Source organism: Hyla sarda, chromosome 7 (assembly GCF_029499605.1).
Source record: "Hyla sarda isolate aHylSar1 chromosome 7, aHylSar1.hap1, whole genome shotgun sequence".
Lineage (NCBI taxonomy): Eukaryota > Metazoa > Chordata > Amphibia > Anura > Hylidae > Hyla > Hyla sarda.
Genome location: NC_079195.1, coordinates 65289890 through 65303636, shown reverse-complemented (window position 1 = coordinate 65303636; position 13747 = coordinate 65289890). Strand labels below are relative to the sequence as shown.

The window sequence follows — 13747 nt, the reverse complement described above, 5'->3', positions numbered from 1 at the left end:
TATATCCTATGACGGCGGCGGCGGGCTGGCATGTGTGTGTGTGCCATAGAATTGCGCAATGTATCATCTGATGTGGAGGGGGCAGGCTCACGGCTGTTGACACTGTAGATCTGGAAGGAGACACGTTCCCAACAGAGCAATCATGCGCTTGTGCCTGGCAAGACTACATTTCCCGTGAGCCAGCGCGAGCGCATGCGCACTAACGTCCCAGTTGTCAAAGTGCTCTTGGCGATCAGGTCGCTCAGCCAGCTGTAAGGGAAGCGAAAGAAGGACCCCTAGAATTGCTTTCATCGACCTGTACCCCGTGATCACACATAAGGTAATCCGATACGATCTCAGCAGTGTGATCGATCACTGTGTCGTATTAGATCGGCATGAATTATTGGGGGATCTATGGGAAGCAACTGCAGCAGGCTGGCTGAGAGTACATGGGGATCTACATGGGGCTGCAGCTGGGGGAGGAAAAAGTTTCAAGTTGTTGTGTTTAAAGCTTGAATGGGGGAACGTAGATATTGACCTTGAGGACAAAGACAAATAGGTTGTGGGTGATAATTAAGCAGATGATTGGTAATTGATTAGTTATCCTGACCACAGGCGTCGCCGTTATCGTAATTCATCCCTGCGATGATAATTGTAATATCTGCCGTACGAAAAAAATTGTGGGAATTAGTCGGATTTGCGGTAAAAAAAAAAAAAAAAAAAAACGTACATCTGTCATAACCCATACATGAACTGAGAAAATACATATGGCGCTTATTTACATGGTCTTATTATGGCAATGCTTCCATCATGGGAATTCAGAAAAAAAAAACTTGCCCAATGGTTTTGCGCCTTTTTGTTTTTCGCAACACCATCCAGTACCGTATGTAGGGTCAGCTACACGTTTAATGTTAGGCGCTTTGATATAGTTCTTAGCGTGTCTGAGTATGTATGTTGTTGTTTCTATAATCACACAAAACTAATAAATGATTCCCCCCCCCCTTCTTAATAATAGGGACCTTAAAACTGCTGGATCCGAGTACAAAATCTATTCTATTGGGGCCTCCCAGTTGTATTGTGGCATTTGTGGTCCTACTCTTCCCATTAAGGAAATCAGTCTTTATATGTGCCCTCAGGCTACTGGGCACCCTCTATAGTTATGCCCATGTCGGTAGCCTATACGTTGTGAGTATGTGTTGCAGGTTTGGAAGGGAAGGCATTGTAACAGTATGCGCGCCATATGTTGCAGCACAGCAATGTGATTGGGAAAAATTAAGCAATGATATTGTCCTGTAGGGGGCGTCTTCATGTTAGTGGGCAGCTTCTGTAGCAGCCTATCCAATTGTGATATCCCTGGATAGGCCCAATTAAAAAAAACGGGGCTGTTGTGCTTTTAAAATAGCACATACGGGACGTAGAAAAGAATGGGAGCTGCTGCCCCCATTAACAGAATACATCAGCATCTCATTTTTGATATCCCTGGATAAGGGTTGGTCCATATTATGTTCCTGTTAATCGCATCTTTCGGGATGATACAATTAACTGGGGAAGGAACGCAATGTGGATCTTCCTTTATCCTGCTGACGTATACTGTTAAAGGGGTATTCCAGGGAAAAACTTTTTTTTATATATCAACTGGCTCCAGAAAGTTAAACAGATTTGTAAATTACTTCTATTAAAAAATCTTAATCCTTTCAGTACTTCTGAGCTTCTGAAGTTAAGGTTGTTCTTTTCTGTCTAAATCCTCTCTGATGACACCTGTCTCGGGAAACGCCCAGTTTAGAAGCAAATCCCCATAGCAAACCTCTTCTAAACTGGGTGTTTCCCGAGACAGGTGTCATCAGAGAGGATTTAGACAGAAAAGAACAACCTTAACTTCAGAAGCTCATAAGTACTGAAAGCATGAAGATTTTTTAATAGAAGTAATTTACAAATCTGTTTAACTTTCTGGAGCCAGTTGATAAATAAAAAAAAGTTTTTTTCTTGGAATACCCCTTTAAGAGCAGTGGGACCCCATTCTCTTCTATGGCCGAACAAAGTCACCTATGTCCCGTATTTAAGTCTACTTAAAGGGGTTCTCCGGTGCTTACACATCTCATCCCCTATCCAAAGGATAGGGGATAAGATGCCTGATCGCGGGAGTCCCGCCGCTGGGGACCCCCGGGATCTTGCACACGGCACCCCGTTTGTAATCAGTCCCCGGAGCGTGTTTGCTCCGGGTCTGATTACGGTCGACTGCAGCGCCGGCGGCCTGTGACGTCACGCTCCGCCCCTCAATGCAAGCCTACGGGAGGAGGCGTGATAGCTATCATTGAGGCTTGCATTGAGGGGCGGAGCGTGACGTCACACGGGGGCGGGGGATAGGGGATAAGATGTGTAAGCACCTGAGAACCCCTTTAAAATAATGGATAGGAGTCAATATTGGGACGTATCCACTAGGCCAGTGGTCTTTAACCTGCGGACCTCCAGATGTTGCAAAACTACAACTCCCAGCATGCTCGGACAGCCAACGGCTGTCCGGGCATGCTGGGAGTTGTAATTTTGCAACATCTCGAGGTCCGCAGGTTGAGGACCACTGCACTAGGCCATAGAAGGGAATGGGGTCTGCTGCTCCCGTTAACGGATGCAATTAACGGGGGGCATGATGTGTGGATCTACCCTAAGAAACAATTTGCAAAGGCTTTTGGCTGTCTGTGCATGTTGGAAGTTATAGTTTTGAAATAGCTGGAGGCACCCTGGTTGGGAAACATTGGCTTAAGCGATTGCAGTCAGTGATCACGTTACAATCATAAGACTCCTGTATACATAAAGACGCTGTTGAAAATCATATGCATTCTTATTTCAGGATGGTAAATTATTAGTATTTTTTATTTGCCTGTGATCAATCAAGCTGCCAACAGTGTCAGTTTGGCCATACAGGTAGCAGTCGCACCAGGACCCTGGTGCCATGGGGGCCCAAAAACATTCCCCAAATCTTCCCCATAAGAGACCATTATTTTAATTGGCATATGGGACCCTGTTGCAGATTTTGTATCGGGGCCCAGAAGCTACGCCTCTGGTTGTTCGGGCATGCTGGGAGTTATAGTTTAGCAATAGCTGGAGGCACCTTGTTGGGTAAAACACAGATCAAAAGTTTTGATCAGTCAGGTCTGAATTTTCAGACCCTGACAGATCACGAGAACGAGCCACTTCTTTCCCTGCTTGTTCTTGTCATCGGTTGGTATCTGAACTCTCAGACCTCGACCGATCGAAAACTTTTCACAAAACACATGAAAAGTTTTTTTTAATTGACAGGTACTCTTTAAAGGAAAACGGTCACCTGTTCACCCACACTAAACCCAATCCACCGGGTTATAGTGTGGGTGAACAAGAGACCGGGCACTCTGACTAATAAACGTACCTGCAGCCCAGCACCCTGTCCCTCTGAAGATCCTCTTCTGTCTTCTCTGAATTGAGCTCTGGAGGCGGGCCTGCCAGCTGGATTTGAATATTCATGGCCGCTAGTCACGTGAGCACTCATTAGGCACAGGCGCTCACTTGACCAGTGCCCATGAATTTTCAAATCCAGCCGGCCGGCCCGCCTCCAGCGTGCAATTCACTGAAGACAGAAGAGGATCTTCAGAGGGACAAGGCACTGTACTGCAGGTACATTTATGAGTTAGGGACCCCGTATCAGTCTCCTGTTCACCTGCACTATAACTCGGTGGGTGTTTTGGGTTTAGTGTGGGTTAACGTCTAGCCGTTTCAGTGCATCCGCAGCGTATTTGACGCTGCGGATTTGCTGCCGTCAGTCACAGAGCAACTGCAGAGCATGCTCCCTACTTGTAGCTCTGTGTGTCCGCTCGTAGCAGCGGATTTCCCGACAGCAGTCACGAGCTAACACACACAGCTGCCCAGCCGCAGCAGGGAGCTCACTCTGCAGTTGCTCTGTGACTGCCGGCAGTGCATCTGCAGCGTCAAATATGCTGCCGATGCGCTATGTATGACTATACCCTAAAGGTCTGATTTTCGCTTTCCAGTTGTTGGCAGGTGCTAATCTATAAGTGGACAATTTATTCATATAGGGTGACTGTGGATATTGTTTACATCTTTTCACAGGGGAAAAATGCCCTAAAAAAATGACCACATCTAGAACCTGCTGCAATTTGGAAAAATGGAGGCTAAAAAGCCCACAAACATTTTAGGCATAATTTTTTAAAACCATAAAGACGACCTTGTTGCCCAGAGCAACCAGAGTTTAGCCTTTATTTCTTGTACTGTACTGAGAAAACGAAATCTGCACTGTGATTGGTTGCCAAGGACAACAAGGCCTGCTTATCCTATAGATGGTTTCTAGCCAAAAGTGTGGTCTGCTGCGCCTTTGAGTCACATACAGAGACAGCAGAGGAGATTTATCAAAACTTGGGCAGAGGTACGGTGGAGCAGTTGCTTCTTTTATTTTTAAAAAGGCCTCTGGAAAATCTTACAAGGAATCTGGTTGCTAGGGGCAACTACTCTTTGGTTGCTCTGTGCAATTTTTGATATTTCTTCCCCATTATGAGTTTGGGAAATGGACTGAACATAGCCACCATTATTCTTTGTTGGCATACCTTGGTGGTGAGATTGCCTCATAAACCCTCGAGCTGCATGTGAACCCAGCCTTAGGCAGATTTATTTGCGGGGTTCCCGCTGCATATTTGAAAGGGGGCGGGCTCTTCTCGGCTGTCCGCAGCAGATTTTCCGCTGCGTAATTTCCGCTGCGGAAAATCCGCCGCTGACCCTACTGACTTCAATGGGGCTTGCGGCAGGAATTCCACCGCGGATAATCTGCTGCGGACAACGCAAAGAGCCCGCCTCCTTTCAAATACGCAGCGGGAAACCTGCAAATAAATCTGTCCATGTGGACTAAACCTGATTCAATTGCCCCACATACACAATGCAATTCAGTGCAAAACTTACATCATTATTGTAGAAAAAAAACAGGATTTTAGAAAAAAGCCAGAGTAAAGACTGCAATGGTTGACAAATTACAACTATGTGAAACATTTTGTAGTACATAGCAATAATATGTTGCTAGTTTGAGTGCAGCCCTTATATACAGGGTGGGCCATTTATATGGAGACACCTTAATAAAATGGGAATGGTTGGTGATATTAACTTCCTGTTTGTGGCACAATAGTATATGTGAGGGGGGAAACTTTTCAAGATGGGTGGTGACCATGGTGGCCATTTTGAAGTTGGTCATTTTGAATCCAACTTTTGTTTTTTCAATAGGAAGAGGGTCATGTGACACACCAAACGTATTGGGAATATCACAAGAAAAGCAATGATGTGTGAAGGAGGAGAAATGCTAGCACAGGCTTCCAGTATCCGTAGTTTCCGGTGCTGCACATCTCGTATCTTCACAGCATAGACAATTGCCTTCAGATGACCCCAAAGATAAAAGTCTAAGGGGGTCAGATCGGGAGACCCTGGGGGCCATTCAACTGTCCCACAACGACCAATCCACTTTCCAGGAAACTGTTCATCTAGGAATGCTCGGACCTGACACCCATAATGTGGTGGTCACCATCTTTCTATGGGTGTCAGGTCTGAGCATTCCTAGATGAACAGTTTCCTGGAAAGTGGATTGGTCATCATGGGCCAGTTGAACGGCCCCCAAGGTCTCCCGATTGGACCCCCTTAGACTTTTATCTTTGGGGTCATCTGAAGGCAATTGTCTATGCTGTGAAGATATGAGATGAGCAGCACCTGAAACTACGGATACTGGAAGCCTGTGCGAGCATTTCTCCTGCGGTGTATATAGTAGTATATCAGTGTATACGGATACTGGAAGCCTGTGCTAGCATTTCTCCTGCATTTCTCCTGCATTTTATAAATGGTCAGAAACTTGTAAATAACTCATGAAAGAATAAAGTTATGTAAAAACCAATCACATCATTGTTTTTCTTGTGAAATTCCCAATAAGTGATGTGTCACATGACCCTCTTCCTATTGAAAAAACAAAAGTTGTCCGACTTCAAAATGGCCGACATGGTCACCACCCGTCTTTCCCCCTCACATATACTAATGTGCCACAAACAGGAAGTTAATATCACCAACCATTCTCATTATATTAAGGTGTATCCATATAAATGGCCCACCCTGTACTTTCATTGTTTACAGAGGCACAGTGCCGTGCGTACAATTTTGGCTGTATCTGTGTAGCTCAGGGAGCCGGGGGAGCGGCCGCGATGTGCGGATACACTGCGACTCGCACTTCACAGTGTGTCTGCTGGTAGCGGCGGATTGCCGCTATTAGCAGGCACAAAGAGGGCAGCACTTTAGGGGCCTTTGCCAGCGGATCCGCAGCTGCGGATCCGCTGACAAATACACCCGTGTGAACGCACCCTTAACTTTATTTTGGACTCCCATTTTTTGCAAAAAATACTGACCAAAATACTACATGGGATCCGGCCTTATTTGAATGCGTCTGAGCTGTTGTACCAAGAACACCATTATGTATATCAGTGTTTTCTAACCAGGCTGCCTCCAGCTGTTGCAAAACTACAACTCCCAGCATGCTCGGACAGCCGAAGGCTGTCCGGGCATGCTGAGAGTTGTAGTTTTGCAACAGCTGGAGGCACCCTGGTTGGGAAGCACTGATCTATGGAGTGTGTCGGTAACAAAACATGAACGGGTTAGCTCCACAGCCCCCTTCATTCTACAGATCGGCAGTCTTGCTTCCCCTATATCCCAAGGATAATAGACTTTGTTAAAGCAGCCCTTAAAGGGGTATTCCAGGCAAAACCTTTTTTTTTATATATATCAACTGGCTCCGGAAAGTTAAACAGATAGGTAAATTAATTCTATTAAAAAATACTAATCCTTCCAATAGTTATTAGCTTCTGAAGTTTTCTGTCTAACTGCTCAATGATGATGTCACGTCCCAGGAGCTGTGCATGATGGGAGAATATCCCCATAGGAACTGCACAGCTCCCGGGACATGAGTCATCAGAGAGCAGTTAGACAGAAAACAACAACTCAACTTCAGAAGCTAATAACTATTGGAAGTATTAAGATTTTTTAATAGAAGTAATTTACAAATCTGTTTAACTTTCCAGAGCCAGTTGATATATAAAAAAAAAGTTTTGGCCTGGAATACCCCTTTAACTAGAGCTTGATAATAGGTGTTGTTTTTATTTTTTTGATGATTTTGGTCCTTATAGATATTTCATGTTGTGATATAAAGTGTGTATGTTAGTGTGAATGCAGTTGTTAGTATTACGTATTGCTTGTTGACATAGCTTCGATGACAACAAATAGTTCCTTAAAACCCGCCCTTTAATCCCTGGGAAGGTGCCGTGAGTACATGCCTGCCCATAAACAGTGCTAGAAGTCATGTGTCACTGTCACATACTTCAGCCGAGGTGATAAAGTATTTTTTGAGCATATCTGCTCGGGGCATTTCAAAGGTTAAATGGATAGGAAAACTAGAAAAAATATGTTAGAGTTCATTACGCAGGACTTTGTCATACCGCACTTGTGGGGCCTCAGGGTATGGTGCTTACTGTGCCAGCAGCTGATCCGCGAGTGCTGCATTGCTGTACTGCATCACACACGCTCATCCTCGCTGCTCTATCTCTCTGCAGACCCAGAGGACTGAGCCCCTGCTTCTGGCTGCCCTGCGGGAGGATATTTGGGAGGGAAACGATAATGGGGAGGCATTATGATTAGAAATATATGGAGATAAAAAAAAAAAAAATTCTGATCGGAGTTTGCTATAATGCTATAAGCCACCAAACATAATGGAAGAGGCAGAAGATCCATTATTGAGGCAAATAAACAAGGCAGCAAATAAGAATGATGTGATAATAATGGGGGACTCTAACTATCCTGATATAAACTGGGAGACCGAGACCTGTGAATCTCATAAGGAAACAGGTTTCTGACTACAGCTAAAGACAATTATCTGTCCCAAATGGTGCAGAGCCCCACCAGAGGGGGCGCCCTACTAGAGTTAATATTAACCAACAGACCTGCCAGAGTAACTAATGTGCAAGTAGGAGGACACCTAGGAAATAGTGATCATAATATAATACATTATAACTGGTTCTTCAATAAGGGAACCTCGCGAGGGGCCACAAAAACAATGAACTTTAGGAAGGCAAAGTTTGATCAACTCAGAGAAGCCCTTAACAATATAAATTGGGGTAATGTCCTCAAAAACAAGAATACTGACACTAAATGGGAGACTTTTAAAAAATATCTTAAATTCTCACTGTAAGATGTATATACCTTATGGGAATAAAAGGGTCAGAAATAAAAGAAAACCTATATGGGTGAATAATAATGTTAAGGGGGCAATAAATGACAAAAATAAAGCATTTAAACTACTAAAACAGGACGGCAGTGAAGAAGAATTAAAAAGCCATAGAGAAAAATGTAAAATATGTAAAAAAACAGATAAATGCAGCAAAAATAGAGACAGAAAGACTCCTTGCCAAAGAGAGTAAAACTAACCCCAAAATGTTCTTTAACTATATAAATAGCAAAAAGGTCAAAAGTGTTGGCCCTTTAAAAAAAGATGAGGAAGAAATTATAGACTGGGATCAGGAAAAAGCAAATATATTAAACGAATTCTTCTCCACTGTATTTACTGAGGAAAATGAAATGCCAGGTGAAATACAGCGAGATAAGGTAAACTCCCCTGTACAGGTCACCTGTCTAACCCAGGAAGAAGTACAGTGCCACCTACAAATAATCAAAATAGACAAATCGCCAGGTCCAGATGGCATTCACCCCCATGTTCTAAAGGAATTAAGTAATGTAATAGACGGACTCCTATTTTTAATATTCAGGGACTGTTTCCCAGGACTGGCACATGGCAAATGTGGTGCCAATATTTAAAAAGGGGTCAAAAAGTGACCCAGGGAATTATAGGCCTGTTAGTTTAACCTCCATTGTATGTAAATTGTTAGAGGGTTTTCTAAGCGATGCTATTTTGGAGTATCTTGATAAAAATAAATGTATGACTCCATATCAGTATGGCTTTATGAGGGATCGGTCCTGTCAAACTAACCTGAGCAGCTTTTATGAGGAGGTGAGCTCCAGACTGGACCAGGGGCAATCGCTTGATGTCGTATATCTGGATTTTTCCAAAGCATTTGATATGGTGCCACATAAAAGATTGGTGCGTAAAATGAGAAGGATTGGGCTGGGGGAGAATGTGTGCAAGTTGGTAAGTAACTGGCTCAGTGATAACAGAGGGTGGTTATTAATGGTACTTATTCTGATTTGGTGACTGTTACTAGTGGGGTACCACAGGGTTCAGTCTTGGGTCCTGTTCTATTTAATATATTTATTAATGACCTTGTAGAGGGTTTGAATCGTAAAGTAGCAATCTTTGCAGATGATACTAAACTCTGTAAAGCGGTAAACACTATAGAGGACAGTGCACTGTTACAAATGGATGTGAATAGTTTGGAGATTTGGGCTGAGAAGTGGCAGATGAGGTTCAACACTGATAAATGTAAGGTCATGCACATGGAGAGGAAAAATCCAGGCTGGGATTATGTATTAACCCCTTAAAGGAGAACTCTGGTATGGGTGGGAAAAAACAACTTATCCCCTATCCTAAGCATAGAGGATAAGTGTTAGATCGCGGGGGGTCACTTCTATGGCAGCCCTGCCATAGAAGTGTATGGAGGGGGCGTGTCGGCCGCAGCTTCGGCTGTGGTCGAAAACGCTCGGCTCCTGCATTGAGCAGGAGCGAGCCGGGTCCCCGTACAGGAGATCGCAGGGGGCCCCAGCTGTCGGACCCCCCCGATCTGACACTTTCCCCCTATGCTTAGGATTGGGGATAAGTTTTTTTTCCCCACCCATACCGGAGTTTTCCTTTAAGGACTGAGGGCGTACAGGTACGCCCGTGGGAATTTTGGTCCCTGGCGCTAGCTGGTCGGGGACCGGGATGCCTGCTGAAATCTTCCAGCAGGCATCTCGGCACATTGCCGAGGCGGGTTCTGTGATTCACTCCCCCCCCCCCTCTCAGGTGACCCGGAAAATAAGGGGGATGGGGTGTCCAAGACACCCACGATCCTCTTGAAGGGATAGGAGTGAGGTGGAAGGGGTGGGTGGGGTTTAAAGTTCGGTTCTCCCGTTCTGCCCACCCACAGTAGTCCAGGCAGGACGGGGGAGATGTCCTGTGACCGGGGCTGGAGGGTCACTTACTATCGGCGGCAGCGGGCGGCGATGACGTGCGGCTGGTTCCCTGGTGCAGACTACGGAAGCCGGTGAGTTGCCTAGCAACATCTGGAGGGCTACAGTTTGGAGACCACTATACAGTGGTCTCTAAACTGTAGCCCTCCAGATGTTGTAAAACTACAACTCCTAGGATGCCCAGACAGCTGTTTGCTGTTTGGGCATGCTGGGATTTGTAGTTTTGCAACATCTGGAGGGCCACAGTTTGGAGATCACTGTGCGGTGGTTTCTAAACTGTGGCCCTCTAAATCTTGCAAAACTACAACTCCCAGCATGCACGAACAGCAAGCAGATGTCTCTCCATGTTGGGAGTTGTAGTTGTGTACCACCAGCTGTTGTATAACTACATCTCCCAACATGCCCTTCGGCAATCAGTACATGCTGGGAGTTGTAGTTTTGCAACAGCTGGAGGCACAGTGGTTGAAAAATACTGAGTTAGGTAACAGAACCTAACTGAAGGATTTCCAACCAGTGTGCCTCCGGCTGTTGCAAAAGTACAGCATGCATGGTCTCTCAGTTGTAGTTTTGCAACAGCTGGAGATTTCCCCCCCCCCCCCCCCCCCCCCCCCAGGGTACATTCACACAGGCGGGGGTTTACGGTGAGTTTCCTGCTTCAAGTTTGAGCTGCGGCAAATTTTCCACCACAGTGCAAACTCCTAGCGGGAAACTCACCGTAAACCCTTCCTGTGTGAATGTACCCTAAAAACATTACACTACACTAACACATAATAAAGGTTAAAGCACTACATATACACCCCCTTACATGGTCCCCCCAATAAAAATGAAAAACGTATCGTACAGCAGAGTTTCCAAAACGGAGCCACCAGCTGTTGCAAAACAACAACTCCCAGCATTTCCAGACAACTGCTGACTGTCCAGGCATGCTGGGAGTTTAGCAACAGCTGGAGGCACCCTGTTTGGGAATCACTGGCGTAGAATACCCCTATGTCCACCCGTATGCAATCGCTAATTTAGTCCTCAAATGCGCATGGCGCTCGTTCACTTCGGAGCCCTGTCGTATTTCAAGGAAACAGTTTAGGGCCACATATGGGGTATTTCCGTACTCAGGAGCAGTTGCGTTACAAATTTTTGGGGGGCTTTTTCTCCTTTTACCCCTTATGAAAAGAAAAAGTTGGGGTCTACACCAGCCTGTTAGTGTAAAAAAATAAAAATGTTTACACTAACATGCTGGTGTTGCCCCAAATTTTGTAACGCATTTGTATGGAAATACCCCATATGTGGGCCTAAAATGCTCTGCGGACGCACAACAAGGCTCAGGAGTGAGAGCGCACTATGTACATTTGCGGCCTAAAGTGGTGATTTGCACAGGGGTGGTTGATTTTACAGTGGTTCTGACATAAACGCAAAAAAATAAATACCCACGTGTGACCCCCATTTTGGAATCTGCACCCCTCACGGAACATAACAAGGGGTATAGTGAGCCTTAACACCGCACAGGTGTTTGACGAATTTTCGTTAAAGTTGGATGGGAAAATGAAAATTTTATATTTTTTTTTTTACTAAAATGCTGGTGTTACCCTAAATATATTATTTTCACAAGGGAAAATAGGGAAAAAAAAGCCCCCCAGATTTGTAACCCCACTTCTTCTTAGTAAGAACATACCCCATATGGGGATGTAAAGTGCTCTGCGGGCAAACTACAATGCTCAGAAGAGAAGGAGCACATTGGGCTTTTGGAGAGAAAATGTGTCCGGAATTGAAGGCCATGTGTGTTTACAAAGCCCCCATGGTGCCAGAACAATGGACCCCCCCCCCCCACATGTGACCACATTTTCGAAACTACACCCCCCACGGAATGTAATAATGGGTACCGTGAGCATTTACGCCCCACTGGTGACCATGGCGGCCATTTTGAATTCGGCCATTTTGAATCCAACTTTTGTTTTTTCAATAGGAAGAGGGTCATGTGACACATCAAACTTATTGGGAATTTCTCAAGAAAAACAATGATTTGCTTGGTTTTAACGTAACTTTATTCTTTCATGAGTTATTTACAAGTTTCTGACCACTTATAAAATGTGTTCAATGTGCTGCACATTGTGTTGGATTGTCAATGCAACCCTCTTCTCCCACTCTTCACACACTGATAGCAACACCGCAGGAGAAATGCTAGCACAGGCTTCCAGTATCCGTAGTTTCCGGTGCTGCACATCTCGTATCTTCATAGAATAGAAAATTGCGTTCAGATGACCCCAAAGATAAGTCTAAGGGGGTCAGATCGGGAGACCTTGGGGGCCATTCAACTGGCCCACGACGACCAATCCACTTTCCAGGAAACTGTTCATCTAGGAATGCTCAGACCTGACACCCATAATGTGGTGGTCACCATCTTGCTGGGTATAACTCGGGGAACGTGCCAGCTTCAGTGCATAAAGAGGGAAACACGTCATCATGTAGCAATTTCGCATATCCAGTGGCCTTGAGGTTTCCGTTGATGAAGAATGGCCCCACTATCTTTGTACCCCATATACCACACCATACCATCAATTTTTGTGTTCCAACAGTCTTGGAGGGATCTATCCAATGTGGGTTAGTGTCAGACCAATAGCGGTGGTTTTGTTTGTTAACTTCACCATTCACATAAAAGTTTGCCTCATCACTGAACAAAATCTTCTGTGTAAACTGAGGGTCCTGTTCCAATTTTTGTTTTGCCCATTCGGCAGCACCTGAAACTACAGATACTGGAAGCCTGTGCTAGCATTTCTCCTGCGATGTATATAGTAGTATATAGCAGTGTATACGGATACTGGAAGCCTGTGCTAGCATTTCTCCTGTGGTGTTGCTATCAGTGTGTGAAGAGTGGGAGAAGAGGGTTGCATTGACAATCCAACACAATGGGCAGCACATTGAACACATTTTATAAGTGGTTAACAGTAATAAAAATGTATCGGCGCTTATAAATAATGGAATAAAACTAAGAACTTTAGTTTATCTAATATAACGTATAGATAGCACTTTAACTGCTGGCATAAATTCAAATAAATGCAGGGAGTAAAGGGTGTAGCACTCAGTGTTCACTGCAAAAAGGAGATGCACACAATAATTGGTCCGTAAAATATCCTCCAATGCGGTTATAAGCACAGTCTTAATTAACAAAGAGGCACGCTGGTAATAAACAACACTATAGTATTGCAAGACCGGTACTACCTGTACTGTAGATATCGGTACTGCAGACTTGCTGTGAGGTCCTGTCCAGTCTCCTGGTATACTCTGGTTTGCTTCCGTATCACCTTCCGCTGTCTGGAGCGGTTACAGGTGATCAGGTGCAGGGTTTAAACGAGAGCTGGAGATCCACAATGCTAGGGAGCGATTGCCGGAAGCGTCTCACCGGCTGGCTTCCCCGATGTTACTGCACTAAAGCCGTGACCCGAGATATGCTAGTGACGTCACTACTGCATAGGCCTAGGGCCAAAAAGGATCTGACGCGTTTCTGAAAGTACGCTTTCCTTCCTCAGAGATCCAGGGATCTCCAGCTCTCATTTAAACCCTGCACCTGATCACCTGTAACCGCTCCAGACAGCGGAAGGTG

At 45.0% G+C, this 13747-nt stretch overlaps 1 protein-coding gene across 4 annotated transcripts in view; it reads left to right on the top strand.

The window, feature by feature from the left end:
- Positions 1-54: 54 nt before the first annotated feature.
- CPEB3 (cytoplasmic polyadenylation element binding protein 3) overlaps positions 55-13747 on the top strand; it is a 154207-nt gene continuing 140514 nt past the window's right edge. For 2 of the 4 annotated variants that reach the window (XM_056529389.1, XM_056529387.1), the window contains exon 1: positions 56-319. The gene's annotated coding sequence lies outside the window, so the exon portion shown is untranslated. Of the gene's footprint in view, positions 320-13747 lie in introns of all 4 variants that reach the window. The other 2 variants (XM_056529390.1, XM_056529388.1) reach the window with 2 other exon arrangements.